This window comes from Leucopleurus acutus (genome assembly GCF_964270905.1).
Source record: "Leucopleurus acutus genome assembly, chromosome: 10".
Classification (NCBI taxonomy): Eukaryota; Metazoa; Chordata; class Mammalia; order Artiodactyla; family Delphinidae; genus Leucopleurus; species Leucopleurus acutus.
Genome location: NC_139153.1, coordinates 95662286 through 95675191, shown reverse-complemented (window position 1 = coordinate 95675191; position 12906 = coordinate 95662286). Strand labels below are relative to the sequence as shown.

General features: G+C 42.2%; 1 protein-coding gene across 1 annotated transcript in view; it reads left to right on the top strand.

Annotated features, from left to right (window-relative positions):
* PHACTR1 (phosphatase and actin regulator 1) overlaps positions 1-12906 on the top strand; it is a gene marked incomplete at its 5' end in the record, with an annotated part of 535964 nt that overhangs the window by 213383 nt on the left and 309675 nt on the right. The gene's annotated exons all lie outside the window — the stretch shown is intronic.

Genomic DNA, 12906 nt, shown 5'->3' with positions numbered 1-12906 from the left:
TCTCAGACAGTGGGACAGGAGAGAGGAAGTTTGGAGAAGCATGTTTCTCTTTAAAGTAGATAACCCCAAAGCCATACACATTACTTTGATTCATCCCCTTTTAGCCTGAATTTAGTCTCATGGTCAAACCTAGCTGCATGGAGGGTTGGCAAACTTAGTTTTGAGCACAATTGCTATATGTCCTACTAAATTGAGGGGGTTCTCTTACTAAAAGAAAGGGGTCAGCAGTCTCTACCATGGCAAGTTAATATCAATGCCCAGGGACCCAAAATAAATCCAGGAGAAGACTGGAAGTATAGTCTAAGTAAGCACACACCATAGTACATAGTTTATGTACTCATAAACACTGAGTACGTATTTAAAGCCTGGCTTGATGGGTGAATGAGTTAAGGGATGAATGAAATGAAAATGTTCATGTCAGCATCCCGAGACTCCAGCTAAATAGAGGTGATATTCACAAAGCAGAATCCCACACAAACGGATTCACATAAGCACAAAGGCCTAGGAGTGTGCACTCTGGCTTGCCCTTGTATACTTCCTGCAAAGTGCAGACCAGCAGAGGTTGGCAGGGGTGTGCTGAGGACAGAGAGGAAAGGGTTTATCACTCATTTCGTTGGTGATCTCAGCATCTCATCACTGGGAGATTCAGTCAGCTGGGACCAAGGCCACCACTCTGGCATTCAGACATCACTCAGACAGTAGGACTCTTCCCCTCTCAGCATCCCTTTCTCTACAGATCAGTGGTTCTCAGAGTATGGTCTCCAGACCTCTATATCAGCATCCTCTGGAAACTTTTAGAAAAGCAAATCCCAGGTCCCACACCCAGAACTATTGAATCACACATTCTGGGGGTGGGGCCCAGAAATCTGTGTTAAATTAGCCTTCCAGGTAATTCGGATGCATATTCAAGTCTGAGGACCACAACTCTAGATAACTGCTTTCCTTCGATTACCTGTATTCTCCTGCCTGTGACTGAGCCATTACCACGTGATGTCTTCTGAGAACAACAGTGTAGCCCAGGATGTAGCTTGGCTTGGCCTGGATCTCACAGGAAGAGAGTGACGGATCCTGTTCTGGAATCCTAGTTTAGTATGGAATTTCAAAAAGCTCTCTTATTCATCTGCCTGTCTCTATAGTAAATATGCAGACCATCCAAGATAGCAATAGTGACCAGCAGTATTCCTGGATATCCCCAAGGATGGGGAATCATAAGTTCTCCTTGTTAGCTAGTTCCAGTGTAATCAGTATTTAGGCAATACATCTTTTCCTTCCTTCTTTCTTTCGTTTTCTTTATAACCAAACCTCTTCTCATTATAATGGAAGCCCATGTATTCTTTAATCTTTTCAAGAGATCTCCAAATCTTTTGTCATTCTAGTTATCATTTGTATACTCAAAGACATTTGTGAAATCATTGTTTATTCTTCTCTCTTCTAAGCTAAACAATTCCAATTCCTCAAATAATAAACTTCTTTCAATGATCCTGATGGTTCCTCTAGGGTCTGAATGTTTGTGTTCTACCTCCCCTGCCAAAATTCATATGTTGAAATCCTAACTCCTCAAAGATGATGGTGTTAGAAGATGGGGCCTTTGGGAATCATTAAAGCGAAATCCTCATGAATGAGATTAGTGCTTTAGAAAAGAGACCCCACAGAGATCCCTAGCATCTTCCACCTTGTGTAGATACAATGAGAAGTCTGTGACCTGGAAGAGGGCCCTCACCTGACCATGCTGGTACCCTGATCTTGGACTTCCAACCTCCAGAACTGTGATAAATAAATTTCTATTCTCTATAAACCACCCAGGCTGTGGTATTTCGTTATAGTAACCCAAATGGGCTAAGACAGTTCCTTAATCCTTCATCAGCATTAACTCATTAATCCTCATAATAACCCTAAGAAATGGGCACTGTTATTTTATCCCATTTTACACATAAAGAAACTGAGGTTCAGTAAGGTTCAACTGCTTGCCTGGGCTTACAGAGTTTGGAAATGGCGGGGCAGGGGGGGCTGAAATTCACAAGTCATTACCCTTGATCTTACGTGTCTATCTGTATGTCTAGCATTCATTCCAAATCTTAATGAGGTATTGACTTCATATTTTTCTTACGGTTGGAAATTCAATCGTAAGTTATAAGCTGTAAATGTCCCACAAATATCTGCATACTCGAGAATGATTATATGAATTAAAATGTTCATGGGAAAAGACATTTCACTTAATAAAACTAGTTGTTCTAAAGGGATACTTCAAAAAATGATGGTCAGATCATAATCTGAGAACCTAAATGCCATGAAAACTAGGAGAAAAGAGAAGGAGACAAAGGTAGCAAATAGATCTGTTAGAATCCATGACACGAATGGACGTCTCCAAGCTGATTCTTTCTGTTATCTTCATTGAGATGAGCACCAACAGTATCAACTGAATCAAAGTGCTTTTTTCTTTTCAAACTACTTCATGGACAATTCCCTGCTATGTCCCCAGCTCTAGAAGAGGGCCATGCTATTAGCATATGTTCACCATGTACTTGTAGAAAAAATAAACATGGAGTTGACTCTTCATCTTCAAAGAGGACTTCCAAAAAAAAATCAGAGTCAGGTGGCCCTCAACATCTGCTTGTTGGGATGAGAATTATCTCTAGAGACCTGCTAGTCCATCCTCTTTGTTTTCAGATGAGCAAACTTTACATAACATGTTCAATGTCCTATAGGTGAATAGGAGTAGAGCTGGAATTAAAACTCAAGCTTTCCTACATGGGTTCTGCACTTGTCAAAACTCAACAAAATGACTCTTAAAATGTGTGCATGTCTCTGTATGTAAATTATATGTAAAGAAACCCCTTAGTTTTCTCAGTTCTTTTTTCTGTCATCTCTCTTCCATTATATTTCCCTGCTAAACAGTAGATCAGGAAGAAGGTAGCCGATACAGCTCTGGGCTACAAACAGCCTAACTGAGAAGGTCAGACTTTGAACTTCCAAGGAACAGATTATAAAATTTCAATAAACAATCAGGGATTGGCATAGGAATACCAACTTTGTTTATTTTGTCCAGGAAGGCTATTAAAAGAAAAAACAAACTTACTATTTAGAATCACCTTCATTTCACAAAACAAAGGACATGTTAACATTTTAAAAATAGAAAAGCATAATCTCAGAATAAAAACAATATATCCCCCAAAAGGACTGTTTTTGTTAAAGATCTGTGAAGATTCTTGATGGACCAGCACAGGACAGAGTCTGGAACTCCAGCGCCAAATCAGAAAGAGCCAACAAATGAGGTTCATGCCAGGATATTAGATACCTGACTACACCTCAGGATAGTCTTTCTCCTCCTGATCTGGAGTCACATCTTAATGTCTTCATATTCCCAAAAGGTCCAGACTTTTCCCTTTTGGGGAATATGGATGAAGCAAGAGTGGGACTGAAGCTGAATCCGGTCCCTGTACCCTGACACCGAATTAAATCTCGGAGACAAGAGTTTTCGGTGAAGTAGAAAAGAATAGCTTTGTTGCTTTGCCAGGCAAAGGTGACCACAGGGGGCTAATGCCCTCAAAACTGTGTGTCCCCATCTGGAAGGGGTAGTGAGAAGTTTTATAGCAATGGTGTTCAAAGAGGTCGTGATCAGCTCGTGGACATTCTTCTGATTGGTTGGTGATGAGGTAATTGGGGGTCAACATCATCAACCTTCTGGTTCCAACTGGTCTGGGATCTACATGCTTGTGGGCAGCAGACAGTTAACTTCTCCCACCTGGTGGGGTTTCAGTATCTGCAAAACATTGCAAAGATATTGTTTTGTGTATCCCTTGAGGGGGAAGCAGGACCCTGCCCCGAGGCTGCTTTATTGTTTCTTGACTGTTCCTCCATTGTCTCTGCATCCCCTCCCTTCCCTAATTAGCAACGGTTTGAACTTGCTCCCTGGAACTCAGGGAAGGTCATGGAGGCTGAATGAAGCCTATTTCCTGTAATTTCTAAGAAATGGGGGACACAGAAAGGCTTTTGTGCCCAGGAACCCCACAGGATCCTGCTCAGTTTCAGGACCAGCAGTGCCAAACCTTGAGTGGACCCTTCGACTAGAGTTGCATTCCCTAGAAACCATGGACTCCTCAAGAGAGCTCCTACATAAACTACATTAGCCCACACCTACTGGGGTCCCAGCTGCAGCTGGGCAATTCTTTACTCAGCATGAGCCTTGTTTAAGGAGCCTGTAGAAGTCAGAGAGGACATTTATTCTTTGATCTTGTATAAAAAGGGAAAATACGGGTTGGTGTGTATACTGGTTTCCCAGGGCTGCTGCAACAGTGTACCACAAACTAAGTGGCTTAAAACAACAGAAGTTGATTCTCTCACAGTTCTGGAGGCTTGAAGTTCAAAATCGAGGTGTCAGCAAGGCCACGTTCTCTGTCTGAAGAATTTACAGAAGGAACTTTTCTTGCCTCTTCTAGCTTCTGGTGGCAGACTGCAACCCTTGGTGTTCCTTGGTTTGTAGAGGCATTACTCCAACCCCTGACTCCATTGTCACGTGGCCTTCTCCCCTGTGGGTCTCACATTATCTTTCCTATGTACACGTCTGTCTTTGGCTTTCTTCTCTTCCCATTAGGACACCAGTCACATTGGATTAGGACCCACCCTAATGACCTCATCTTAACTCGATTATATCTGCAAAGACCTTGTTTTCAAATAAGGTCACATTCACAGGTTCTGGGGCTTCGAATTTCATATATTTTGGGGGGGGGCACAGTTCAACCCGTGACAGTCCATAAGACTTACTCCATGGCTCTGATGAGCCATGGTTTTGAGGATCATTTCAGATTTGCATCAACTCCCAAGGACCCTGACAAAGCATGCATTTACTCACCAGATGGGTTAAACTCTAATAGTTTTCTGCTAGCCACCTTGTATGTGTTTGTACTGCTCTTTGAGGGACACTCAAGATGTACAAAACCCTGTCTCTACCTCACCAGGTTATGTACCCCTCTTGTGCCCCAGTTTCCCTATCTGTGGCATCTTCCTCACAGGATTGCTACAAGGATTAAATGAGATAATAGTCACTGTGTGGACCGTAGCAAAGACTCAATAAATGTTACGGATGGCTTCAAACCAACGTGTGAACAAAATGCACCCATGGTTTAGAGAACAAATAAGAACGAAAAGCACAATATACTACATATTGATGTTACAATATAGAAGTTCAGATAAAGGGAAAAGAGCGTCTCAGATATTGATTTATTATCTTATTTATGGCATGCATGTGTTTGCATGTGAATATGTAGATGTTGGTAACTCTGTATGTGTGTGTGTTTTGGTTTGGGGGTAGTCTGATAGGGGAGAAGTAATCTGGAGGATGAATATCTTTCTTGGGACTGAAAAAGACCTTAGGACCCTGTCTTCCTCATTTTATTTCCATCTAACCATAGGGTTCCTTCAAAGCTGCAAGAACGGACTCAGTTCTGTGTTGGGCCCTGCCCTCGTGGTGGCTGCCAGCCTGTGTGTCTTGTGTGAGAGGCAGTGGGCTTCTGGAAGATCTCTTAGACTTGTGCCCTGAACAGGGAGGTCACCCCATGGCTGAGATATGTCTCCTTATTTTGCCTGAACCCTAATGCCCTGACAACCGGCTCAAACTCCCTGTTCATTGAGAGCCATTGATCAAGGCCTCTGCTGTGAGATTTCAGACTAAGGGTTGTAGAAAAGAAGATAAAGAGAGTCGTGTTGTTCCTTAAAGAGCTATGCATGCTTGCATTAAAAAAAAAAAAAAAAAGTATTGACTTAGCACCAAAACAAAACAAAACCGAAAAAAAAAAAAATCCAAACCCGTTATGTGCCTTTAGGATTTGAGGAAGAATCTCGTTTTTTTTTTTAACTTCAAACTAGTCTGAAAGATTTTTCCACAGCCAGACTCCTATTCAGAATTAAAGTAATGGATCCGGAGCTACTGTAGCCACCTATCTACTTATATTTCTATTGCTATCATAGTAATTGTAATATTAATTGATTCATCTAGCCCAGGGCACTCAAGTGTCTGCACACAAAATTAGAATGTAATTGCAACAATGAAGAGATCAAATGAGATAATTAAAACATAAAAGATGACAAATGCTAATTCAGGAAGTCTTTTGTATACATTGAAACATGTGCTACTTATTTATAAGGCATTGTTTGGCGATTCCTAAGGAGAGAGTTCAAGGCAGAATAAATTCTGTGATCTGCACATACAAAGATATCAAATAAACGGACTCACACAAGGATTGATTGCAATACAATTGCAGGTCCAAGTGTACCTTCCACAGAGTGTTGTTTAGATGCATCTTTTTAGAAGATATAACACTGAACTGACCTTAATGCCATGTCCACATTTCTCCTAAAGCTTCAAACTTGCAGAAATAGCATCTATAGGACATGGCAGGAGGAGGACAGGACAGGCACATGGAAGCAAGTCAACAATTAACTTCTTTGAGGCTTAGACATGTAACCTGCATTCGTAGAATTCAAAAGAAGGAAAAAAGACAGTCTGGGCAGGTCTTGAGTTACCCAAGCCAAAACCAATTGGTTTCACTTTACAGGGCCCCTGGAGGGCAAGGGTAACTTTGTACCCTGGACCCAATTTTTAATCCAATTTCCCTTCGTATTGACTATCAAAAGAAAGAGTCTAGGGATGGATTCCACCAAAGCCTACATGTTCACAACTTTCTAAAACTTTAGATTTCTATTCTTCATCATTTTAGTAACAGTCCCAGGCCCTGATCTTATTTTTTCAAATACATTATTCAGCCTATGCAGTCTCTATCTCCTGCAGAGCCAGGAATGAAGTGAGATTAGCACTCACTGATCTGACCAATTTCCAGTCTTCTTTTTGCCCAGCTATCTATGGGGTTAGGCCAGCTGCAGCGATCGCAGGGGACCATGGGCATATACACGCTACCAGTATGCACAGTGCCATGGTGATGGCCAGCTACCACCATACTGCCACCACCACCAAGGAAGGTCCTTGGAGATAATGCAGTCATTCATTTATTCAACGCTCAACACACACTTCTTGAGTGACTTTTATGTCAGTGAACCCAAGAGACCAAGTTCCCTAGTCTCAGGGAGCTTATGTTCCAGTGAAGGGAGACAGAGTAAACAAACAAGGAGATGTATAAAGCAGCGTCAGACGGCGATAAGTGTCAGGGAGGAAAATAAGTCAGAAAGTGTCTCACGAGTGACTGGGGAAGGGGTGCTGTTTTAGAGCGTGGTCAGGAAAAAGCTCCCAAAAGGGTTGCTGAGTAGAGATCTGAAAAACCTGCATGAATGAGCCTTACTTTAATATGGCTTAAATGACTAATGAATTCAAATCTTATGGGAATGAGATGCAAAAGATAAAACAGAATCCTTTCTCCGTGGTTCTGGGAAAAAAATAATAAGGGCTAGTTTGTATTAAGAACCTTACAAGGATTAACTCATTTAATCCTCACAGCAACACTGTGAGATAGAAATGAGTATCGTCCTCCTGGAGACGAGGTTAGTAACTCACCAAGGGTTACATAGCTAGGAGATGGTGAGGCTGGGTTTCAACTCCAGGCCCCTTGAGGTTTGGGGGAGGGTTGTTTTTTGGAACAGCTGTATTGAGGTATAATTGCTCTGCAATAAACTGCACGTATTTGAAGTGTAGAATCTGAGAAGTTTTAGCATATGTATATACTCATGAAACCATCATATCATCAAGATAATGAATCTGCCTCACTCCCAAAAGTTTCCTCACGCCTCCTTTTCACCACCTCTTCCCCAATCCATCCCTTTTCACACTCCCGTTTCTAAGCAACCACTGGCCTGCTTTCTGTCATTATAAATGAGCTTGCATTTCCCACAGTCTTATACAAATGGAATCATATAGTATGAACTCTTTTTTCATCTGGCTTCTTTCACTCAGCATAATTAGCTTGGGATTCATCCACATCACAGGTATTGACAGTTCACTTCTATTGCTGAGTAGTGTTCCGTTGTATTGGATATACCCCAATTCGTCTCTCCATTCACCTGTTAGTGGACATTGGGCTATATTAATAGCCATTTGGGGGCTATTACAAATTAAACTGCTATGAACATTCACATACAAATCTTCGTGTTAGACCCACACTGTTGATCACTGCATAATACAGCTTCTCTTAAAAAAAGGTTCAAATAGGACACATAGAGGCTGCATCGTGTGGCAAAGTCACGATGAACCAGAACCGAGAATTCTTGATTCCAAAAGCTGTGATCTTTTGCTAGTCCGAGGTTAGTGAGTAGCCACTGAAAAGTGCAGGTGTGAAGCCTTCCATTCACATGGCGCCTGGTTTCTCTGTAACCTGAGGAGAGATGGACCTAGATGACCTAGCACAGAAATCCCTGGTTTGCACTCTCTCCCACATTTACTAACCGTGTGACTGTCGACAAGACACTTGTCCTCTCCAGAACTATTTCCTCATCTGTAAAATCCCATCCAAGTCTAAGGCTTACTCGTGGCGCGTACTAATTAGAGGAAAGCAGTAGATTAGCCAAGGCCAATCTTCATGCCACCCCACTGCTGTGTATTGCTGTACCCTCCTGATCACAGGGTCCTAGCATCTCAGAAATGCGTGCAACCTAAGAAAGCACCGAAGAGAACCAAGGCCCAGGGAGTGAGGGGCGTGCCCGAGGTGGCAGGGGGACCTCAAATCCAGGTGTCCTGACATTGTGTCCAAAACTTTTTCTTCTACACCAAACTGCTGCTTGTTGGTTGCTCAAGTTTTATATCAAGCAAGGGTGCTGAATTAAATGAGTGCCGTTTCTTTTCCCATTTTATCATGAATTAGGGTGGCAATCATCTGTCTCAGTTTGTTTACTATACAATTTGTGATCAAACCGCAGACGCTTCAGTCCTCAGGACACAGAGTAACACCTCGCTAGCTAGGTAAATGCTACAAAAAAGGAAACATTTTGCAGCAGAGGTGTAATAAGAGAGACAGATGAATGATTCCTTTCCCCTCTGCTATTGGTTTAAGTTGTAGTCACCCAAACTTCAAAAATAAAACCTGAAAAGCATCGCGGTCTCTGCCCCACATGGCTAGAGCACACCCTGTTGCGTCAGCTCAAGGCTCACTTTTAACAACTGCTGTTTTAGGTTTAGACTAATTAAGGAATGTTTCTTGGTACATGTATTCCTACCGCAATTAAATAACTCACAGTGTAGGATGGAATTGTTCAGGCTTCTTAAAATTGCCTTTCACCTTTCAGTGTTAAAAGATGAATTTCTCATACAGAGTGCAGTTGTGAGAGGTTTGCGTTCTAACTCATGGAAGCCTCAATATATTTGTTTCAGAATGACTTTTCTTTGGTAACAATTTAAATAACAGAGTAATAGGCTGGAAGAGTTTCTATTTAGGATGGTGAAATATTCAGTGGAGATAAAATTGCTTTATAGATGGCTGGCCAGAATTCAGTTTAGAATTCAAACACTTTAGAATTTCAATACACTTCAGACCTTGAATGGAAGAAGAGATGAGTTCTCACAGAGCTTTGGGGACCATGTGCTGCCAGAAGGGACTGAAATGCCCACTCCCAGCCTCCCTGTGTCATGTCCTGCATACAGCTCGTCCTCGCTTTGCCATGTAAAAAGCAAACAGGTTGGAAATGTTTACGATGATAGCCGTGTTTAATGAAACTCTTAAGTGTTATGCTCGTTTATGCCATCTACGTTTCTCAGCCTCTTACGAATAGATGAATTCCAATGTTTGGACACACTTGCCCCCAATACGTATCATTTGGACAGAGACACTTGCTGTCCTATCATGGCAGGTGCTGGGACAGAAAAATAAGGGCAGACCGAAATGACTCTTACTACCTTCACCCAAGACAGTGGTGGCTTCAGAATATTTATATAGATGGGCCTTGGGAATTTCAGTATGGTTTAAAGTAGAGGCTCGTGGGGATTTGGTTTCTCAGAGGTGTTCGCATAACAAGCATATAGTTTTCACTTGGATGTTATGCTTCCTGGGGTCCCTATGGTACCAATTCCATGTGAGCCATCATTTGCTACTGGCGAGGGTTACGGCCAAGGTCACTCACCCATGCCAGTCCACCTACGGAAAATCCTTGGGCCCCCGGTACGTTTGGATAAACCTTCAGTTGGTGAAACGCTAAACCAGACCAGCAGTAAACATCCCTTTAAGGAGTATCCCCAGAGTGGCAGCAGATTCGTGACAAGGAAGTGATGGTTAACCAGCCTCCTATATGGCGTCCATCACTTGGCCCATTGCATGCGGTGCTTTTAATAACCATTTGTTATGGCATAAATCTCCCCTGTAAAGTAAAGGAAGCGTCTTCCTTGCACAGTATAACTGTGAACAGAAGCATGTAGAAAACCCTGGTGCAGGAGGGCTGACTGAAAGGAAAGAAGAGATAAGCAGTCTTGGCGCCCAGCTCAGGACCCTGGGGGAGCTGGCAGCTGGATGCCACTCCTGCCCTCTCACCGCTTCCCGCCTCTCTGCTTGAATCTCATCTAAAGCAGGTGGGAGCTAAAAATCCTTTAAGTGTAACCCTGGGATTCCGGGGAGCTGCAGAGCTGTGAATTATGTTGAGACAGGTGAGCCATTGCAGCGTGAGTCAGGGACGTAGTTTTGTGAAAATGGGGAGTGAGTGCTTCTTGGCTACACGGTCTCCTTTTTGGTTGATTAAAATATTACTGAACTAGAAAGTGGTGATGGTTGCATTGTGAATGTACTAAATGGCGCTGAATTATACTCCTGAAAAGGGTGAATTTTATGTTGTGTGTATTTTACCCTAATTTTTTAAAAAGGTATTATGGGGCTGGAGTAAGATGTTCCATGAGATACTTTTTAGGGGTTCATGGATGTGCATGACACACTCATTCTCTATCCTTGAAGGATTTAGAAATGCAATGTCTGATGGAATGAAAAGGTCTTTCCTGCTCTTCCATGACCATGAAGATGCCTTTGCTCTGGTGACAAATGATGTAAACAGTCAAATAACTGCTGCACTGGTGGTTGAATGGACACCTGTCAATACATGACGAATTATAGAGGTTGTAGAACATGTGGGAATTCATAAGCTCTGAATGGCACATGTAAATTGCTTTTCTATTTAAGATTATAGTCAGGAACTTATGATACTGTAAATCTGTAGATCTTCTATGCATCTGGCCTTGGACTTCTCTTGCTTTTGCTGGGAAGATAGAAAAATGACTGATAAAAGATTATTGTTCTCCATATTTAGATCCTAGGTCATTTTATGGATTAGTAGCTTTGCCAAACTGCATGTGGAATTAATTGGAAACAATTGCAATGTTCTCACTACATTGCACCACTTCCTTTCATTAATTGAGACATTACCCTCTGTTCTACAGACGACAAAACGGACAGCTCTTCTTTTATTACCAGACAGCAGCCACAGAAAGAAAAGCAGAAATCACAGTGTGTCTGGGCATTAAGGTAGTGATAGCAGAAATCCCAGTGTCGTGCGGACAGGGAGAGAGGCTGATTCCAACTTCTGGGCTCTTAGGTACGCTCAATTCTAAGCGTCTAGTTCAATCTGCCCAGTTACAGTTTTACCTCTCTATTTGCTTGATGACAAAAGCCAGCTGCCTGGGAATGGAAAACATATTGAAGAGGATTAAACAGCAATGGAGTTAATTAAGAAAAATCACCTCACCATTCACAATGACATATCTATAGTTAATTTTTTAATTAAAAAATAAATTGGAAATAAAATTAATTAAACAACGTCTATAAACATAAACTTTTTAAAAAAACATAAACTGAAAGTAACTCCCTTATTTTGAATTTATTAAAAATGTTGGGGGTTTGTGTATGTATGTGTGTGTGTAGCGTGTGCTTCAACAAGCCATATCTGTCCCCTTAAAATAATAGTGCCATCAGATTATTATAAGGCAAACGGCAGTTCCATGAGCATTTATTAAACATGCACTTTGTAAGCCAGAAAAAGTAGAAAGGACAAAGGCAAATTCTGGGAGTGGAGATCAAAGGAATATTGAAGACTTCCTGGTGACCTTTGGGTTGAGGTTTTTTTTCTAGTTCCTCAGTTATTCCCACACTTGCTCTGGTTTCAGGACCTTCACACAAGCAGTTGACCCTGCCTACATCACTCTCCCTTTCTGCCCACCTTCCATCTGGCTAACCCCACTTCTCCTTCGGTCCCCATATAAAGCCACTTCCTCCAGGAAGCCCTCCTTCACCATTCCTCCAGACTAAGTCCTATTACTAAGCACGAATCTCTGTTTCCCCTTCAATAGCTCTTTACCATTGTTGTATGTTTAATTATCTGCCCTTGAGCAAAACTATAAGCTTCATAACAGTAGAGACTATGGAAAAAAACACATGGAAAAACAGAATGTTTATTTTTGAATGAGTGATGTATTGAATTAATGACTTGGGGGAAAATCAAAAGTAGTGAGACTGGGGCTTCCCTGGTGGTGCAGTGGTTGAGAGTCCGCCTGCCGATTCAGGGGACACGGGTTCGTGCCCCGGGCCGGGAAGATCCCACATGCCGCGGAGCAGCTGGGCCCGTGAGCCATGGCCGCTGAGCCTGCGCGTCCGGAGCCTGTGCTCCGCAACGGAAGAGGCCACAGCAGTGAGAGGCCCGCATACCGCAAAAAAAAAAAAAAAAAAAAAAGTAATGAGACTGTTCATGTTTGTATGTCCAGAGCCTGGCAGAGAGAAAGCTGTTAATAGCTATTTGTTGAATGATCGAATGAATATACAAAGGAGTTAGTGAATGAACAATGAAACTCTAATGCTGTTTCCAATCTTTCTGAGCCTTAATTTTCTCCTCTGTTGGCTCAGTGTAGGTACTGGATGAGCCCTTCCACATCACGGAAGGAAATGCTGAGTTGAGTGGTCCAACAGACGTAGATAGATGGGTCTGCATCCTTAGTCAAAACAG